The 18996-nt window shown below is 39.1% G+C and overlaps 2 non-coding genes across 2 annotated transcripts; one reads left to right on the top strand and one right to left on the bottom strand.

The window, feature by feature from the left end:
• Positions 1 to 10578: 10578 nt before the first annotated feature.
• LOC136204288 (small nucleolar RNA R71) lies at positions 10579 to 10685 on the top strand. Its single transcript, XR_010675134.1, has one exon. It is a non-coding gene; the product is annotated as a small nucleolar RNA R71 (small nucleolar RNA).
• Positions 10686 to 18281: 7596 nt separating this feature from the next.
• Positions 18282 to 18388, bottom strand: LOC136205010 (small nucleolar RNA R71). Its single transcript, XR_010675818.1, has one exon. It is a non-coding gene; the product is annotated as a small nucleolar RNA R71 (small nucleolar RNA).
• Positions 18389 to 18996: the final 608 nt, after the last annotated feature.

The following is an 18996-nucleotide window of genomic DNA, read 5'->3' as shown; positions in this document are numbered from 1 at the left end:
TGTCTTATCCCTAAGAGCACCTCTCGAGATTTTCCACTTTCATTCTTTTAACGGGCAAGAATTAAGTTCGTAGAGCTTTTACAACCTAAAAGCTACCCAAGTAAACATCTCCCTAATATTTACTTCCCTCAAACTTCTCGAGTGTTTGAGAAACTCACCCCTCAATTTTTTACAAGCTTAATTGATAAACTTACAACATTAAGCTATTCTGGATATGAAGGCTCCCCAAAATGTAAGTGAAGTACAACGCCTTAACGGGCGAATCATTTGCACTAGGAAAATCTCATGTTCCGCCCGAAGGTGCATTCCCTTTTATGAGCCGATCAAAAAGCAAAAGACATTCGAGTGGATAGAAGATTGTCAATAAGCTTTTCAGGGCATCAAGCAGTTCCTTGCGGAACCGCCCTTGATGAGTAGGCCCATCAAAGGGGAAGATCTATACATGTATATGTCTGTTACAAACAAGGCGGTATGCACAGTAATGATCAGAGAGGAAGAAGGTCAACAATATCCAATCTACTATGTTAGCAAAGTATTGAAGGATACTGAAACCCGATATTCGAGACTGGATAAAATGGCATTGGCGGTCGTCACAACATCAATCCGCCTTAGAACATATTCCCATGAGAAAAGCCTTGCAAAAACCAGAAACTTCAGGCAGACTGATAGAGTGGTACTTCGATGTTCGCTACAAAGGAAGATTCACCCTCAAAAGCCAAGTCTTGGCATATTTCGTAAATGAATTCACTAAAGAAACCATCAACCCTCTGAAAGAAAAGCCAGAGGAATGGACTATGTACACTGATGGTGCATCATCTTCCGAAGACGCTGGAGTGGGACTAGTAATCAAAGGCCCAAAGTTCATCAAAATACATTACGCAGCTAAATTGGACTTTCCAGCAACAAATAATGCAAATGAATATGATGCCTTAATTCTGGGACTTCGCTTACTGAAAGAAATTATGCCAGAATAGATGGTAATTTATAGCGATTCCAAACTAATGGTAAATCAAATGATCAAAAATTTCAGTGTGAAGGATGAAGTCCTGATCAAATATGTGAAGGAAGCCAAACAAATTGTCAACCATTTGGAAAGCAAGGAAGTGAAATGGAAGATGGTCTATGTCCTAAGGGGATCCAATACAGAAGTTGATCATCTTGCCAAGTTGGCTTCTAGTAAAGATCAATGGGCGGATCTTGATTGTCCATTTGAGATAAAAATAAAGCCAGCATTCGTCAAAGAAAGTGTGGCAGTAATAACATTCAACCCTGGGGATTGGCGTACCCCCCTATCAATCCCACATAGATGGAACCTTGCCTTAAGACAATGACAAAGCTAGGTGGATGGTGAGAAAAATAGCTCATTTTTCCATTATTAATGATCATTTGTATCGCAGGTCATTTAGCTAGCCCTAGTTGAAATGCGTTACATTGGAAGAAAGTCAAGAGATCCTAAGGGAGCTACATGAAGGCATATGTGGAGCCCATGAAGCATCTGCCACCATCTTTAAGAAATCAAGACTATCAAGATTTTACTGGCCCACTGCTGAACAAGATGCACAAAAGCTAGTAAAAGCTTGCCACAACTGTCAGGTTCATGCAAATGACAGGCATTTATCAAAAGCTTTGTAGAAGCCGATCGTTGAAGGTTGGTGGTGTGTTAAATATGGACACTAGCAAGTGTACTAGGTCATGTGCAGTATTTGGTAAGACCAAGTGTCGTATTCCACATGGATTCGACTTTAGTGAGAAGAATAAGTTACCTTAAGTGTTAGATATAGATCTTGAGTGGGTGAATAATATCAAACTTAACATAAACAAAAACTAAACAGTAATAAATGGAATGAATTCAAGATGAACAGGCACAGACCTAGCCATACGCCTACGAACAACTGTGCCTAACCTTTATCGTTTAGTGAAGTAGATCTATATTCCTGAGTTGGGTCTCTCCCTCATCGGTCACTAAGGTCCGGTGTCCCATTTCCAAAGATTCTAAGCGAGTTATATTAACCAAGTGTCCTTGTGCTAACATACAAACAAGAATTAAGCAACAGGAAGCATTCATAAAGAAACCCCAATATGTGGTAGTTTTCGTGTCCGTCCACTACAACATATGCCGATTAGCTGTTTCCATTACGTCGGAGCACCGTCGTGCCATCTTCGGTAACCATAAAATATACTTGATCTTAATCTATTCTTTAAGCATACTAATAACACTCAATCATGGATAGAAATACTTCATTAATTAATAAAAGATACTTACAGTCGCCGTTTAAATGGCTGGCTAGGCCTGCAAAAAGGATTACTCACTCATTATCATGAGTGAACAGCTTGTTCTTCCTAAAAACATTCTTCCGATGGAAAATATAAAAACAGAGAATAAAAACTGATGGTGGCGGAAAACGAGGTGCCATTACAATAATATTCCTTTCCTATTTATACCCCCCTTCCTAACATCAACCCTAATTACAAGGGTAAAAAGTCATAAAAAGTAAATACAAGGACAAGTAAACAATCCTTCTACACTTGGCGCAAGATGGAAGCTGTCTTGCTTTCCACGTTTATTTCTCTTTCTCTCTCATTTATCTTGCTCGACCCGCGCATTTATCCGTTTCCTTCCAAATGACCCGTTAATGCCGTTGTTTAAGCTGTTCTGTTCTACTGAAAGGCTGTTTGTGAGGATTCCTGCTTCGAACTGTTAAGTCTGCCTGTTTCTTCCAATTCTGGTTGAAAACTAAGACTTTGAAGCTCTTTTCCATGAATGTTCATCCTCTTTTACTTGCTCCTTTTACTCGCATCAAATTACCCCCAACTTAAGCTTTTGCTTGTCCTCAAGAAACACATCAAAATGAAAATGAAGGAACGGGTGGAAATATCACAAACAAAGAAACATTTAAGTAGATGTAGTTAAGGTTTCTCTAACAATTCTAATATTCTTATGATGAGTAATTCAAGATGATTCAACTAGCTAGTGAATCCCCTGATCAGAAGTTAATCATTCTCCTAGTACTTCTGGGATTTCGCTCATTTCTCATAGTGTTTGCTCTCAAATCATGGGGTGTTTAAGCCACTCGATAGCTATGCGTACAAAGAATAAGTTTTGACTTGCCTTCTTGTCTAACAGATACTCGAAACTTCTCTTGGCACTTTCGAAATCATCACAAAGGTGAGGGGTGGTTTGGATGGTCGATGAAATTTATGATTAGAGCAGGTGTTTTGTGGTGAAGGTGGATCGGTTTAGCTTGAAGAGCTGGTTTGTCATTGTTTCTAGGCTTTCCTGTTTCATTTTTCTTTTGAACATTTGAGAGGGAAAAGTTTTCCTTCTTTTATTTTGACAAGGATTTTTCTATATGACTGTGTCCCATTTGATAGGTTTTTGGAAACATGGCCCTTTTCTTTTAATATCCAGCTTCCAGCTATGGATGTTTGTATGGGTGTTTGGTGGTAAGTGGTTGGATGTTCATCCTCTTGTGCCAGGATTCATTTCTTTCTACTGAAAGGCAAACAAGGCAAAATCTAACCTACCTAAAATATGCAAAGCCCACTCCTCAATAATATTATTGCAACAGTGTGCAAGATTTAGGTACAAGCCTCACTGGTTGTTTGCACCTGGTCAACAATTAACATGATCAAGAACTTCACATACTAAATTGATCAACCTCAACTACTCATCATCGATTATCACATCATCAAAAAAAAAAATTGCATGGCAACTTAACTACTCAAAGTTTGATCAACTTAACCCAATATGAAGATGGATGGGTGAGTGGTGGGTGAAGCACACATGGTGCTTATGGTGTTGTGCTTTGTTTTTGTTTTTGTGAGGTGGTGCTAATGTGAAGCGAGGAGCAAACAAAAATTATAAGTGGGAATAAAATAACAGAGCAAGGCAAAATATCACAGCATAATCGAACAGTCAAACAGTTGCTAAGACGTTGTTCCCCTACCCCCAACTTAACCAACACATTGTCCTTAATGTAAGACAATTGGGTAGGAGATAGACGCCAACAGATCGCGCGAAAACAACAGCAGCAGCAAGCCGAACAAAGGATAGAGAGAAAGAGAGTGAGACATTTACACTGTTGGGGATTGGGAGGACTCTGCCTCGTCGTCAGCAGTGGGTTTTGCAACAGTTGGTGTGGGTCCTTCTTCAATTGGTTCATTGTGCTTGATGGGGCTCCTCTGTGATTCATCGGATACATGTGGCTTTGGTGCGGAGTGGATATTCCCTTCTAGAATGGCTATTCTGGCTCGTAGGATTTCCACTTCTTGCTCATAAGAGTTGATCCTTTGTTCCATTACACGCATGTTGATGAGGATGGTCTCCATGATCATCCTAGCGGCAATGCGGTAGATCTTATCATCATCACCCGGTTGGTGGTTATTCTGGGATGGTGCGTATTGGGGTGACATGAACAGGTTCTGGCATGGAATCCTCGGACCTTCGTCTTTTGGATGGACCAGGTGCGTCTTTGTCCTTTTTCTTGAGCAGCTCCGCTTCCTGCCATAGGTACCAAACTCCTTTGATATCGCAACAGATTTCAATCCTCTTCATCACCTGCAAGTTTAATGGTTCCATAACTGGACCAAGGGTTAGTGTAGTGTACTTGGGATCGAAAAATCCCAGATTCTGGATGATGGTGGTGATGAATGGTCCACAGAACAGGCCAGTGATATTCTTCTTCTGTTGCAGCGACGCAATGTACTCAACAAAGTAATACCCAACATTCAGCGGCTTTCGGTCTCGTAAACAGGCTAGAGCGAACAGGTTCGCGGATGGCACCGTGGCTTGATGGACCCTGCCAAAAAGTGAACCAGCGAGTATACGGTGTAAATATTTCAGGGAATAGTTCTCGATACCTGAGGCCTTGGATGAAATGGGGTTATAATCGGTGTGACCAGTGATTGCATGCCAAAAGGAGTTAGCGTTGAAGTCCTGGGGGATCTCTCTGTGCGCCGATAGGTAGGGTTCTTCTTCAAGTTTGGTCTGGTCGACCAAGCTAAGGAATACATTCATTTTGTTGATGGAGCAGTTCATGTGGTTCCCCATCAACCGAAATTGGTAGCGCTTGTGATGATTTGGGTCAGTGTACTTGACACCGCGTTGGAAAGTGGAAATGAACTCCATTGTGAGTTCGTGATATGTGAACTCCTCGATGGCCAGAAATTTAGCCAAATTAGCACCTTCAATCATTTGCTTGACTTCTGTGTCTAGACCTACCTCGCGCAAGTTTTCCCAGCATATTTGTCTGGTGGCGCACAGCTCCGTGTTTTGGAAAGTTTCGTAATTGGTTTGCTCAATCTCATCGAAAAAGGTTAAGAGCTGTTTTGAGAGGACAAGAGAGTTTTGGGTACTAGAGCTTACATCAGGTTTCTTCTCCTTGCCCTTGGTGGCAGTGGCGGACCTCGTGTTCTTTCGTGCTATGGTGGAGTATCAACAGCAGTTGGTGGTTTTCTAGGTTAGGAAAAGTGGTGTTTCAGTAGAAAGGTGAGACCTTTATACACGATGGAGAAGGAGAATGAACCGTTAAGGATGGTTGCAACCGTTTGGACCAATTACTTTTCTTATTCCACCGTGAGAATAGGGAATCAAATTGCCATGTTTGGAAAGAGGGGTAGCCACATCAATGCATGTGACCGTTGTGACTGAGGGCCTGCCGTCTGACAAATCTTCATTAAAGGACAAGACGGCTCGGGCGGTGGCTGTCTCGCGTGTGGTGAGGGTTGGTGAGAGGAATGATTGTTCGTACTTCCCTATGTATGTAGAAGCATGTTTATTCAAAAAGTGGACTGGAATTGAAAAGGTTAGCATAAAAAAATTAACTACGTTGCAGAATTTAAAATTAAACTATATTAAGAAATAAATTTAAATTTTATTTACCCCCAACTTTTTGATTTGTCATGGTTTGCTCAAACAATGGGTGATGCCCACTGTTCCGGGAGGTTCATGAGCCAAGTAGGGCTTCAGACTCTGTCCATTAACCTTGAATATCTATCCATCGGTGTTCTGGATTTCTATCGCCCCATGAGAGAATATGTGGTGTATAGTGAATGGGTCAGACCATCGCGAGCGGAGTTTACCGGGGAACAGGCGCATGCTTGAATTGTAAAGGAGGACTTGTTCACCTTCTTGAAAGTGTTTTGCTTGAATACGCTGATCATGCCACTTTTTTGTCTGTTCCTTATATTTGAGTGCGTTTTCATAGGCGAACAGTCTGAATTCATCCATCTCATTCAATTGAGCACACCTGTTCTGCTTAATGTCATGATCATCAAAATTTAGAAATGTTAGTGCCCAGTATGCCCTATGTTCTAACTCAACAGGGAGGTGACATGCTTTTCCGAACATGAGCCGAAAAGGGGACATCCCTATGGGTGTTTTATATGCTGTTTGGTAAGCCCACAGTGCATTATCTAGTTTTAGACACCAGTCATTTTATGAAGAATTGACTATTTTTTCTAAAATTCGCTTCAGCTCCCTATTGGATAGTTCAACCTGTCCGCTTGTTTGGGGGTGTTATGGTGTGGCTATACGATGTGTGACAACGTATTTCTGAAGGAGCTTTTCAAATAGTTGGTTGCAAAAATGAGTACCTTGATCATTTATAATGGCCTTCGGCACTCCGAATCTGGTGAACAGCTGTTTTAAAAATTTAATCACTACCTTTGCGTCATTTGAAGGGTATGCACATGCTTCCACCCATTTACTCACGTAATCCACTGCGACCAGGATATACTGATTCCCAAAGGAGATGGGGAATGGTCTCATGAAATCGATGCCCCATACATCAAAAATCTCGCAAACAACAATGTTGTTTAAAAGCATGGCGTTTCGGGCAGAGATGTTGCCTGTGCGTTGACATTCATTGCATCGTTGAACGAATTGTTGGGCATCGTTGTATATAGTGGGCTAGAAGAAACCTGCCTGGAATACCTTAGCAGCTGTTCGATTTGCCCCAAAATGTCCACCTGATTCCGCTTTGTGGCATTTGTGCAAAATCTCCGTGCCTTCTTCCTTGGTCACACACCTTCACAGGAGCTGGTTTGCATATAATTTAAATAGGTAAGGTTCCTCCCAAATGTAATATTTAAGTTCAGAATAAAACTTTCTTTTTTGATTTGTTAAATATCGAAAATGTTTTATTTTGCAAGCCAAGAAATTCACAATGTCAACAAACCAAGGAAGTGTGGAAATTGCAAACAGTTTTTCATTAGGAAAGTGGTCAAGGATCTCGGGTTGTTCGATCTCCATGGTTGCTTCTATTCTGGATAAGTGATCAGCTGCTAGATTTTCAGATCCCTTTTTGTCTTTGATCTCTAAATCGAACTATTGTAGGAGTAACAACCATCGTATTAATCATGGTTTAGCATCCTTCTTAGTGAACAGGTATTTCAATATAGAGTGGTCAGTATAAACAGTCACTCTGGACAGCACAAGACGAAATTTGTCGAATGCGTAGACCACCGTTAGCAACTCTTTTTCTATGGTTGTGTAATTCTGCTGAGATTCGTTTAGAGTTTTGCTTGCATAGTGTATCAGCTTAAACTGTTTGTTAATTCATTTTCCGAGAACAGCCCCTACACTGAGATCACTGGCATCGCACATGAGCTCGAATGGTGCATCCCAATCTGGTGAGGTGAGTATAGGTGCATGTGTCAACAGCTCCTTGATATGTTCGAATGCCTGGTTGCATTCGTCAGTGAAGATGAAGTCAGTCTCCTTGTGTAGCAGTGCGCAGAGTGGTTGTGCGATTTTCAAAAAGTCCTTGATGAACCGTTTGTAGAATCCAGCGTGCCTAAGAAACTTCGAATATCCTTGACCGTTTTGGGCGCAAGTAGTTTCTCGATTACTTCCACTTTAGCTTTGTCAACTTCCAATCTTTTGCTTGATATTTTATGTCCAAGCATAATGTCGCCTGTCACCATAAAATGGCACTTTTCCCAATTCAGGACTAGTTGTGTTTCCATGCATCTCTCCAGAACAGCTTCTAGATTTTCTAGACATACTTCGAATGATGTTCCATAGACAGAAAAATCATCCATGAATATCTCAACTGTCTTCTCAATCATATCATGAAATATGGCCATCATACATCTCTGAAATGTTGCTGGAGCATTGCACAACCCAAATGGCATGCGTTTGTACGCAAAGGTCCCATATGGATAGGTGAAAGTGGTATTTTCTTGGTCTTTTGTGCAGATATGAATCTGGTTGTACCCCGAATATCCATCTAAGAAACAATAGAATTGATAACCAGCTAGTCTCTCCAACATCTGATCAATAAAAGGTAAGGGGAAGTGATCCTTTCTTGTTGCTTCGTTGAGCTTTATGTAATCAATGCACATCCGCCGCCCTGTGATTGTCCTTATGGGGATGAGCTCATTCTTTTCATTTCTGACCACGGTGGTTCCCCCTTTCTTAGGAACAACTTGGATAGGACTGGTCCACATATTATCTAAAATTGAGTAAATGATTCATGCCTCGATGAGCTTGATCACCTCTGCCTTCACAACTTCTTTCATGTGTGGGTTTAGCCTTCTTTGCGGTTGCACAGTTGGTCGGTGATCTTCTTCCATTAAAATCTTGTGCATGCAAATTGTTGGGCTGATTCCCTTTATATCTTCTATTTTCCATACTAGAGCCTCATTGTGCCTTCTTAGGATGGTGAGCAATTGCTCCTTCTGGTCCTTTGTCAATGTTGCCGAAATAATCACTGGTCTACTGTTTGGTGGATCCAGAAATGTGTATTCTAGATGATCGGGCAACTGTTTCAGTTCAGGGCATCTTTCTTCGTCTCCCCCTTTGAGGTCTATTTCAGGAAGAATATCATGTTCTTCTTCATCGATGGTTCCTTCAGTATTACCTCCTTCTTGTTCAGAATCAAACACTTGTTCCTCCTCTTTATGTTTCTCCGTATCGAATTGTTCCTGCAAGAAGAGATTGTCATCATGCGTATCAAGGAAATAACATGAGTCATCAGAGACTGATGCATATCGAACAACTTCATGCATCTTAAACACTACTTCTTCGTTATTTATTTTCAGAACAAGATGTCCCTTGTGTACGTCAATGACAGCTCTTCTTGTTGCTAGAAAAGGTCGTCCCAAGGTTATTGGAACTTCCAAATCTTCTGCAATATCCATTATAACAAAATCAACAGGCAATATGAAATTTCCAACCTTAACCAAAACATCCTCGATTATACCCTTGGGGTATCGAATTGACCGATCCGCTAGTTGGACCGTGACCTTAGTTGGTCTTGGTTCTGCTAGACTTAATTGCATATAAATTGAATATGGCATAAGGTTAATACTGGCTCCTAGATCACATAAAGCATTTTGAATAGTGAGTGGTCCTATTGAACAAGGTATAGAAAAACTCCCTGGATCCTTGAGCTTCTTTGGAAGTTGTTGTTTGGCCTGTAAGATCGGTGAGCTATCCCTGTTTAGTTGCACCATAGCTACACTTTCCAATTTCTTCTTGTTGGTGCGCAGATCCTTCAGAAATTTGACATACATAGGCATTTCAGACAGGGCTTCGATGAACGGTATATTGATGTGCAATTTTGTCAATTGTTCCAGAAAGCTCTTGTGTCTCTTCTCATAATTATGCTGCTTCAGTCGTTCTGGGTATGGAACTCTTGGTTTATAATGAAGTGCGACTGGTTCATCTTCAATCACCTGTTTATCCTTTCTTTGTTGGGGCGCAGGTGTTTGATCACTAGACTTTGCTCCTTCTGCTTTACCTGCAGCAGATTTCACACCAATGTCAGATACCTCCTTGTCTCCCCATAGTATGATAGCATTGACTTCTTCTTTCGGATTGGTCACAGTGTTGCTTGGAAGGGCGCCTTTTTCCTTTGAGGATATGGTTGTGGCAAATTCTTTCATTTGAGTCTCAAGATTCTTTATGGATGATTGTGTCTGCTTCATGAACTGCATCATCATGGACTCTAAATCAGGCTTTCCTTCTTGTTGAGCATTTGATTGGTGTTGATATTGTTGGTTAGATGAGCTGCCTTGTTGTGGTGGATATGATGTTCGTGGGTTTTCTTGTATGTAAGGCTGTTGCATGGCTGGTTGCCTCTGATTATCCTGCCAAGAAAAATTCGGATGACTTCTCCACCCTGAGTTATATGTATTCGAATAAGGATTCGATGGTTGGCGAGTGATGAAATCACACTGTTCTTGCATTGATGCACCTGGTTTGGTTCCTGGACAATCTATGGGTCGATGGGGTCCACTGTAAAAATCACAACCATCGGGTGATAATATCTCCATAGGGGCAGAGAGCTGCGTGTTGACTGCTGAGACATTAATCTTTCCCATTGTTTTGACCAGTTGTTCCATTTGCGAGGATAGTTTGGTTATTGCCTCACTGTTTGTGTTATTCGTGACTCTCTTCCATCACCTCTCACCGAGTGCCAATTATAGCTGGTATTGACCACTCTTTCAATTAGCTCGTACAATGCTTGAGGTTCCAGTTCCTCCGGATTTCCATTGGCAACAGATTCAATTTGTATCTTGTATGCGTTGGTCACTCCATTATAGAAGTTCTGAACTTGCATCCACATAGGTATGCCATGATTCGGTACTCTTCTCAACAATTCTTTATATCTCTCCCATGCTTCAGATAAGGATTCATCCTCTTCTTGAAAAAAATGTGAGACTTCATTCCTCAACTTGATTGCTTGTCTGGGAGGAAAATATTTCATTATGAACAGGGTAGCCATTTCCTCCCAGTTCGTGATAGATCCTGGTTGTAGGTTCTTCAACCAATTCTTTGCCTTATCCTTCAAGGAAAAGGGAAACAGTTTAAGCTGGATAACCTCATCACTATCATTTCTATGAGTGCGGAATGTGTTGCACATTGTGACGAAATCTTGGATGTGAGCATTTGGATCTTTGTTTGGGTATCCCCCAAACTGCACAACTGTTTGTAACATCTGAATCATTGAAGCTTTTACTTCAAACATGCGATTTCCTTCGTTTGGTATGACGATGCATGACGAATGGCCTCCAGTGGATGGTCTGGAGTAATCCTTCATCTGCAACCTCTGGTTACCATTATTATTATTGTTGTTTTCACCATGACCTTCCTCATGGTTCTCACCCTGTCCCTGAATTGGTATTTCGATTTCGCGATCCATTCTGATGCGTCTAGCTTGTCTGAGTAGTCTTCTCCTTCTTCTGCATGTTCTCTCTATCTCAATGTCTATAAGAAGGATAGGAATACATGCTCTTCGCATACAAAACTAGCAATCGAAATACAAAAACTGGGCAAATAGGTGGTTATCAGGTAACGAAATAAGCATACAAATTCTTCAAAACTTCAGTTTAAACAATCCCCGGCAACGGCGCAAAAACTTGGTTTGTTAAATATGGACGCTAGCAAGTGTACTAGGTCATGTGCAGTATTTGGTAAGACCAAGTGTCGTATTCCATAGGGATTGGACTTTAGTGAGAAGAATAAGTTACCTTAAGTGTTAGATATAGATCTTGAGTGGGTGAATAATATCAAACTTAACATAAACAAAAACTAAACAGTAATAAATGGAATGAATTCAAGATGAACAGGCACAGACCTAGCCATACGCCTATGAACAACTGTGCCTAACCTTTATCGTTTAATGAAGTAGATCTATATTCCTGAGTTGGGTCTCTCCCTCATCGGTCACTAAGGTCCGGTGTCCCATTTCCAAAGATTCTAAGTGAGTGATATTAACCAAGTGTCCTTGTGCTAACATACAAACAAGCATTAAGCAACAGGAAGCATTCATAAAGAAACCCAATATGTGGTAGTTTTCGTGTCCGTCCACTACAACATATGCTGATTAGCTGTTTCCGTTACGTCGGAGCACCGTCATGCCATCTTCGGTAACCATAAAATAGACTTGATCCTAATCTATTCTTTAAGCATACTAATAACACTCAATCATGGATAGAAATACTTCATTAATTAATAAAAGATACTTACAGTCACCATTTAAATGGCTGGCTAGACCTGCAAAAAGGATTACTCACTCATTATCATGAGTGAACAGCTTGTTCTTCCCAAAAACATTCTTCCGACAGAAAATATAAAAACAGAGAATAAAAACTGATGGTGGCGGAAAACGAGGTGCCATTACAATAAGATTTCTTTCCTATTTATACCCCCCTTTCTAACATCAACCCTAACATCAACACTAAGACTTTGAAGCTCTTTTCCATGAATGTTCATCCTCTTTTACTTGCTCCTTTTACTCGCATCACTTGGCCATTCTCCACATGGGGCATTGACATAGTTGGTCCTTTCCCCTAACCAAGAAACAAAGGAAGTTTATAGTGGTTGCAGTGGACCATTTCACAAAATAGGTGGAAGCTGAAGCCATCTCAACAATTACCGTCGAACAAATGGTTGATTTTTTCAGAGATAATATTATTGGAAGATTTGGAATTCCCCACACCATCATCACTAACAATGGGACACGGTTCAATTGCGAGGAATTCAAGTTCTTTTGCAAAGATTGGGGAATCAAGAACAGTTTCTGTTGGAACTGGAATATAAAAATAGCAGGAGGCCGAACAAAAATTAAATGGGCAGAGTCGCGGACAATGTCGCTTTCTTTAAGACGTTCGCGGAACTGCCGGAAAATTACAAGCAGTATGAACTCTGGTCGCCTCCAGGATAAAACAGCCATCTATAATACGAACTTGAATTGCAACCGTACAATTTCGTTTCTGTCTACACTCTCAGTTTGCTCAATTTCGTAAGAATTGAATGATAAAATTAATGTATATAAACCAATCTCTCTCACACCTATTTATACTAAGAAAAAGAGCTGTTGAGCTCTGATTCAGTGGAGAAGAAGGTGGGAGGAAAATCAGGAAGGTGGAGGAGACTGGGTTTGTGAGAGAGACACGTTCAGAAAAAGAGACGTTAAAAAACGTTCAGAAAAGACTAATTCAGGGTATTTAATTAAATAAAAATTAAATACGAAATTAATAAAAAATATTATTAGTTTTTTCAATAAAAAATTATAGATTTTACATCACACCACACCACACCAACCTAACCCGGTTCGGTTCGGACGGACGGACGGACGGCGCGCGTGTGGTGGTCAACCAAGGAGGTAGGTCCTCACCCTTTCACAAAAGTGGGTACCCCTTGGGGCACACCCCAAGCATGTGAGGACCTCCTTAATAAATATCTCCACCAAGTGCTTTGAAAGCAATGTGAGATACTTTCCATCTTAAAATTCAAATGTATGGGCTCTTTTCACAAATTAAAATTGGGCCAAGCCCAACAATCCCCCACTAGAATTTTTGAAAAACGTTTTACCGAGCAGTTACATAAGGTCAGACATAAACAGAGGTATCTTTCGATTTGAACCTTTGCATAGTGAGTATAGTTCAGATTTTACTAGAGTGACTCGTAGTCTTGAACTCTATCTCTGACATTATATCACGCCATAACCTTTTCAGAGTGTAGTTCTAGTAGCCCGTGCCTTTATGGCCATGCACGTCTATCCCGGTATAATGAATGCTCTAGAGTTTTGCCCTAAACTCATAGGAAGTGGCCTCACTTCCACATTCATATAGGTGAGTCTATCAAAAGTACTCCTGTAGCTATGTACTTCACTCCAAATGGAGTATAAACTTCATTAAGAGTTTCTATTATCTCAACCTCACATCGCTTCAGGATATTCATGCTTCAAATTGCATGATCTGACACATATTACACCACAACTTGTTAGTACTCATTGAACATATTTCTTGGGATCTCTAGTCTATAGGTTGGGTTACCATTATGTGTAACTCATCACTGTAGGGGCATAAGTCCCATATGTTGGAGTTTAGTGTCCTAAAGACAATTGTTTTAGGATATTAATATTAATGAATAAATTGTTTATTTGATCATTTGTTTAATCAGATATATAGCATTAAAATATAACTATATATAAAGGCACAAATCTTTCATAAAGAAAGTAATCCTAAGTTTATTTAAGTAGTTATAAAGTGTTCATACAAGCATGAAGTGAGACTATACTTTATAATAAGATTAATAAACTTAAAATCAACCCAAGTCAATTAATATGTTATAGGGGTTGGCATATCACTGTTGAGACTTGCATGTAACAATGTTTTCTGTCGAGACAGAAAGCTAATCTCACAAGCTTTAGATATTCAGATATCTAGACAGTTACATGGATCCGGTGAAGGAGTTCATTAGGATTGGGACCCACTTGAGATAATAGAATGGATTGATTTATCTAATGTGTCAACTGTTCATCTCATTGGTATTAGTAGGTATAACTAATCCTCAGACTCAGACATTCGTTAATTAGTGATTCTGGATTATGGAGTCTGATACTTTGATTATGTGCGAGCACGATCCAACAGGTGAGGGCCTGGGGTGTGTGAGAGCAGGGTTGGGTATCACACAAAGTAATTGCAGAATAGTTAATGTCAGATTGAGCATTCGTCACTCCCGATAAGTGGGAGATATATCCAAATGGCCGCTTGTGGTGAATTAACTGCAATCCTTGCAAGGTGATAGAGTTAAGAGTAGAAATGGATATTTCACTTAACTTATCTTTCAGAGTGAATTCAACCTGTACAAGTAAAACCGGACTCTTCGTTATATTTAACCTTGACACGTTCCATGGTTATAAGGAATTGATCGACGGGATATAGTTGATGAAGGATCGTATTATATTGTACCTAATGCAGAAAGGTTAACGTCAGTTATCAATCTGACTTCTTAATTGCTCTGGGGGAATATTATAGGTTCTGCTAGCAACAGCTCACGATGGTATTCCATTATATATATATTGGAATTAATCGTGATGAATAATTTCAAAGGATATATACGGCTAGTGGCAATAAAGAACCTAATGGGTCGCATATGGGACTTGGAATCGGAGGACGAAAATGTAATTAGTGAGACATGTATATATGGGCCGAAATTTGTATATTAATTAGGGGATAAATTAATTTGATTAATAATTATAATTTCATTATGGTTATGAATTAAATTAAAGGATTATCTGATAATATTAATTAGAAGTTTTTATGTGATTGAAACTCTAATTAATTATCCCTAACATTAATTAATTATTAATTTGATTAATAATAATTATCTAGATATAATTAGTTATTATTTAGATAATAGTAAAGTGATTATTTAATTATCTAATTAGGAATCCTATTCGGAATAAGATCCTAATTAATTAATTACCTAACACAACTAGGACTAGAGTTTTGAGAAAATTCGGTAAACACAAAGAATAAGAGCAGGAATCGTTCCGTCGTCTCGGCTAATTTACTTTATTTCTTACTCCCTCTTTGATCTCGTATCGATTTCTGTTAGAGGCAATCATTGCGATTGCTATACTTTAAAGGTTGATTACTGATTGGTTTTGTTTTTTTGTGTTGAACAAAATGTTCGTTGCTCACGAGTTAATAATAAGAAGTTGCGGGCACTTGGTTTGCAACGGTAGATAGTTCTTCACTAAAGGTATTACTTTCTATCCTTCTTTATATGAAATAACAATTAACAGATCTTAGAAAAAGGAAATAGATAAAATAGATAAAATTTTATTATTCCGCTACGCCTAGGCTTGTCTATTTTCCTACACCATACTCTTTGCCGTATTCTGGACTTTCTCTCTAGCTAATCCTTTCGTCAAAGGATCGACTAAATTCTCTTCTAAGCGTATGTGATCTACTCTAACAGCTCCTTTAGTGAGTAGCTCTCTCATAGTGATGTGCTTACGACGTATCTGTCGTTTCTTATCGTTGTAATAACGATTCTGAATCTTAGCAATAGCCGCGGTACTATCGCAGTGGATCAATACAGCTGGAATCGGTTTTTCCCATAGGGGAATCTCAGCTAACAGACTTCTCAACCAACTTGCTTCTTCACTAGCCACAGCTAGTGCAATCAGTTCTGATTCCATAGTTGATTGAGCTAGAATAGTCTGTTTCTTAGACTTCCATGAAACAGCACAACCAGCTATATTGAAAATATAGCCACTAGTAGCCTTGGAATCATCTGATAAGGTATTCCAGTCAGCATCACTATATCCTTCAAGGACTACTGTTAAGCCCAAAATATACCTAAAATATCATCAATAATTACATCAATATTGCTACGAATTTATGCTATTTATAACTGTTTAGAAAGCTTTTACTCCCGAATATGTTTCTTTCATGCAAGGTACATAAATATTTGGTAAAATCCAAATAGGAGTAAAAAGAGCTCAAAAATAGAAGAAAAGCCCTACAAAAGGAGTCGAAGACGACGAAAATTAATAACGCCAAGTCGAGGACACGAACGAGAGCGAAGAAGTGAAAAATGCTCCGTGCCGCGACCGCGGCCCCCAAATTCACGGTCGCGACACGCGTCCCTCAGCCTCTCATTCCCTTCGTCTGAAGTACAATTGATGCTCCCCCATTCTCGGTAGAGAATTTAATATTCTCGGTACAAGCAGGAGATTTTAGAAGCCTAGTTACACACTTTCGTTTTCGATGAAACGCGTTCGTTCAAGTGGATAAAGACGTCCTTTCGCAGCGGACACGATCCTTCACAACGGACACGACACTTCAATCAAGACTCTTCAACATCTATAAATAAAGAGTTGATGGAGAGTTGGATATAATGATATATAATGTTATATGTGTAGAAGAAAGAGATTAGTGTAGAATTTATGCAGAAATTCCGAATCAAGTGATTCAGAAGTTAGATTTCGATTCTGTTCAAAAGCAATATGATGTACACACATTGTTTACAAAATAATAACAAATTCAGTAGCGTTTAGACATTGTTCCAGTTTAGTTTACATTTTGGTAGTGGACCGACCCAGTCTCTATTACGAAGATTCAGCGAGAAGATTGAGTAGAGGATTCGCCCCTGAGCCTGACAAACTCTAAGGAAACCCAAGGAAATGATTGACAACCCGTTCACTTACACACCGTCGAAGAATTCAATGCTCCATGTTCTCTGTAAAATTGTATCAATTTATATTTCATCTAATAAAGTCCGTTCTATTCGATAGATTTTTATGCAGCACTTATGGTAACCAATCCACTAAAGTGACTGCTGGTGTTTTCATTAAAACGTAGTTTAATTCAAAATCTTTACAAGGAAACTTTGTTGAACACTTAGGCAAATTATTATCTCGGTAGAGTTTTAATTTGGTTAAGGGCAATTATCCCGGATAAGGGTTTTGTCACGTTCAAAGCCAATTAATTAGAGGTTCCGTCATTTATTTCATCTTTATAATTCGTACAAAGTTTAAAGTTGTTTTCTTTGCTTAATGCAAACAAATATACTTGTTTACTTTCTTAAAGTACTAAAATGTTCCTGTTTTACAAATTCATTTTTAATCAGATACTTTCTAACATCTTCATATTCTAATCTAATTCTCATTCTAGCAATTTCAAAACCAAAACCGATTAAACGATTTTTCCATATTATAAACCTAAAAGTAAATTTAACCGATTATAAATAAGTTTTGTTAAAAAACGTTCCCTATGGGATCGATATCTTTTATTACTACAAGCGTATACCGTGCACTTGCGGAAATCGCTCAACAAGTTTTTGGCGCCGTTGCCGGGGAATGCCAAAATTTTTGACAAAATTTTAAATTTTTCGTGTTTTATTACGAATCTAGGTTTATTCATACTTATTCAAACTTTTACATTTTATTTATTTTCAATTACTAACATATTTATTTTTCAAGTTCTGTTTTGTAGGTAGTTTCGGTTCGTGCGAAATTTCAAGTTCATGCGCAGTTCTCGAAGTTCGGGCACGTCACCAGATCCTATTGACCCAGAAATTGAAAGAATTCTTAAAAAGAACAAGAAAGAAAAGAAAAAGAAAAACAAAACCCCAATAAAAACTAAAATTACCGAGCCAGAAGTTATGGCCACACTTATGGATTACGCTAGGCCAGGAGTGGCCGGTGTAACAAACAGTATAGTTAGACCCCAAATTAATGCAAATCAATTTGAAATTAAGCATGCGTTGCTTATTATGTTGCAAAATAATGTAACGTTTTATGGGTTACCTAACGAAAATCCTAATACCCATTTGACAAATTTCTTAGAAATTTGTGACACTTTTAAAATACCAAATGTGACTGCAGAAGCAATCAATCTTCGCCTTTTTCCTTTTACTTTGAAGGATCGAGCCAAAGAAATGGTTAACTTCTATGCCAGCCGCAACATTTGAGACTTGGGAGCAATTAGCCCAAGCATTTTTATCAAAAAAAATTCCTTTAGCAAAAACCGCAAGAGTCATTAAAGAGTTAACATCTTTTTCTCAAAATGATAATGAAACTCTTTATGAGGCTTGGGAACGTTTTAAAGAACTTCAACGTTTATGCCCACACCACCAATTGCCCGCTGAACTTTTAATGCAAACATTTTACAATGGACTAAATCCTACAACTAGAGGTTCATTGGATGCTATGTCTGGAGGGTTATTCATGAAGAAAACATCTGCCCAAGCAAGAGAACTTTTGGAGGAAATGGCAATCAACAGCTGTATGTGGCCCGCGGAACGTGGACACATACCATCAGCGAAACCATCATCCTCAACAACATCATCAGTTAAAGGTATAGTGAACCTTGATCCAGTAGCGATGTTGCAAGCCCAATTTTCTGCCTTATCGCACAAAATTGATAGGTTTATGGCACCGTGTGATTCTAATGGTAAGCCAATCCAAACAGATGTGGATTACGAAGGTATGAGTGAAATTGAACAGGTAAATTTTGTCCAAGGACAAAACCAAAATAATAACCCTTATTCCAATACATATAATCCTGGATGGAGAAATCATCCTAACTTTAACTGGAGAGATAATAATAATGCTAATGCTAATCAAAATCGTACTATTAATTATCAAAATCAATCAAGAGATTCGATTAGCACTTTATCTTCTAAAATCGACAAATTCATTGATGCGATGAGCGGAAAAATAAGTAATCACGACGATGGTTTTAAAC

This window comes from Euphorbia lathyris, chromosome 8, assembly GCF_963576675.1.
Source record: "Euphorbia lathyris chromosome 8, ddEupLath1.1, whole genome shotgun sequence".
NCBI lineage: Eukaryota > Viridiplantae > Streptophyta > Magnoliopsida > Malpighiales > Euphorbiaceae > Euphorbia > Euphorbia lathyris.
Note: the sequence above shows the minus strand (reverse complement) of the source record. Positions and strands in the feature narration are given on the sequence as shown.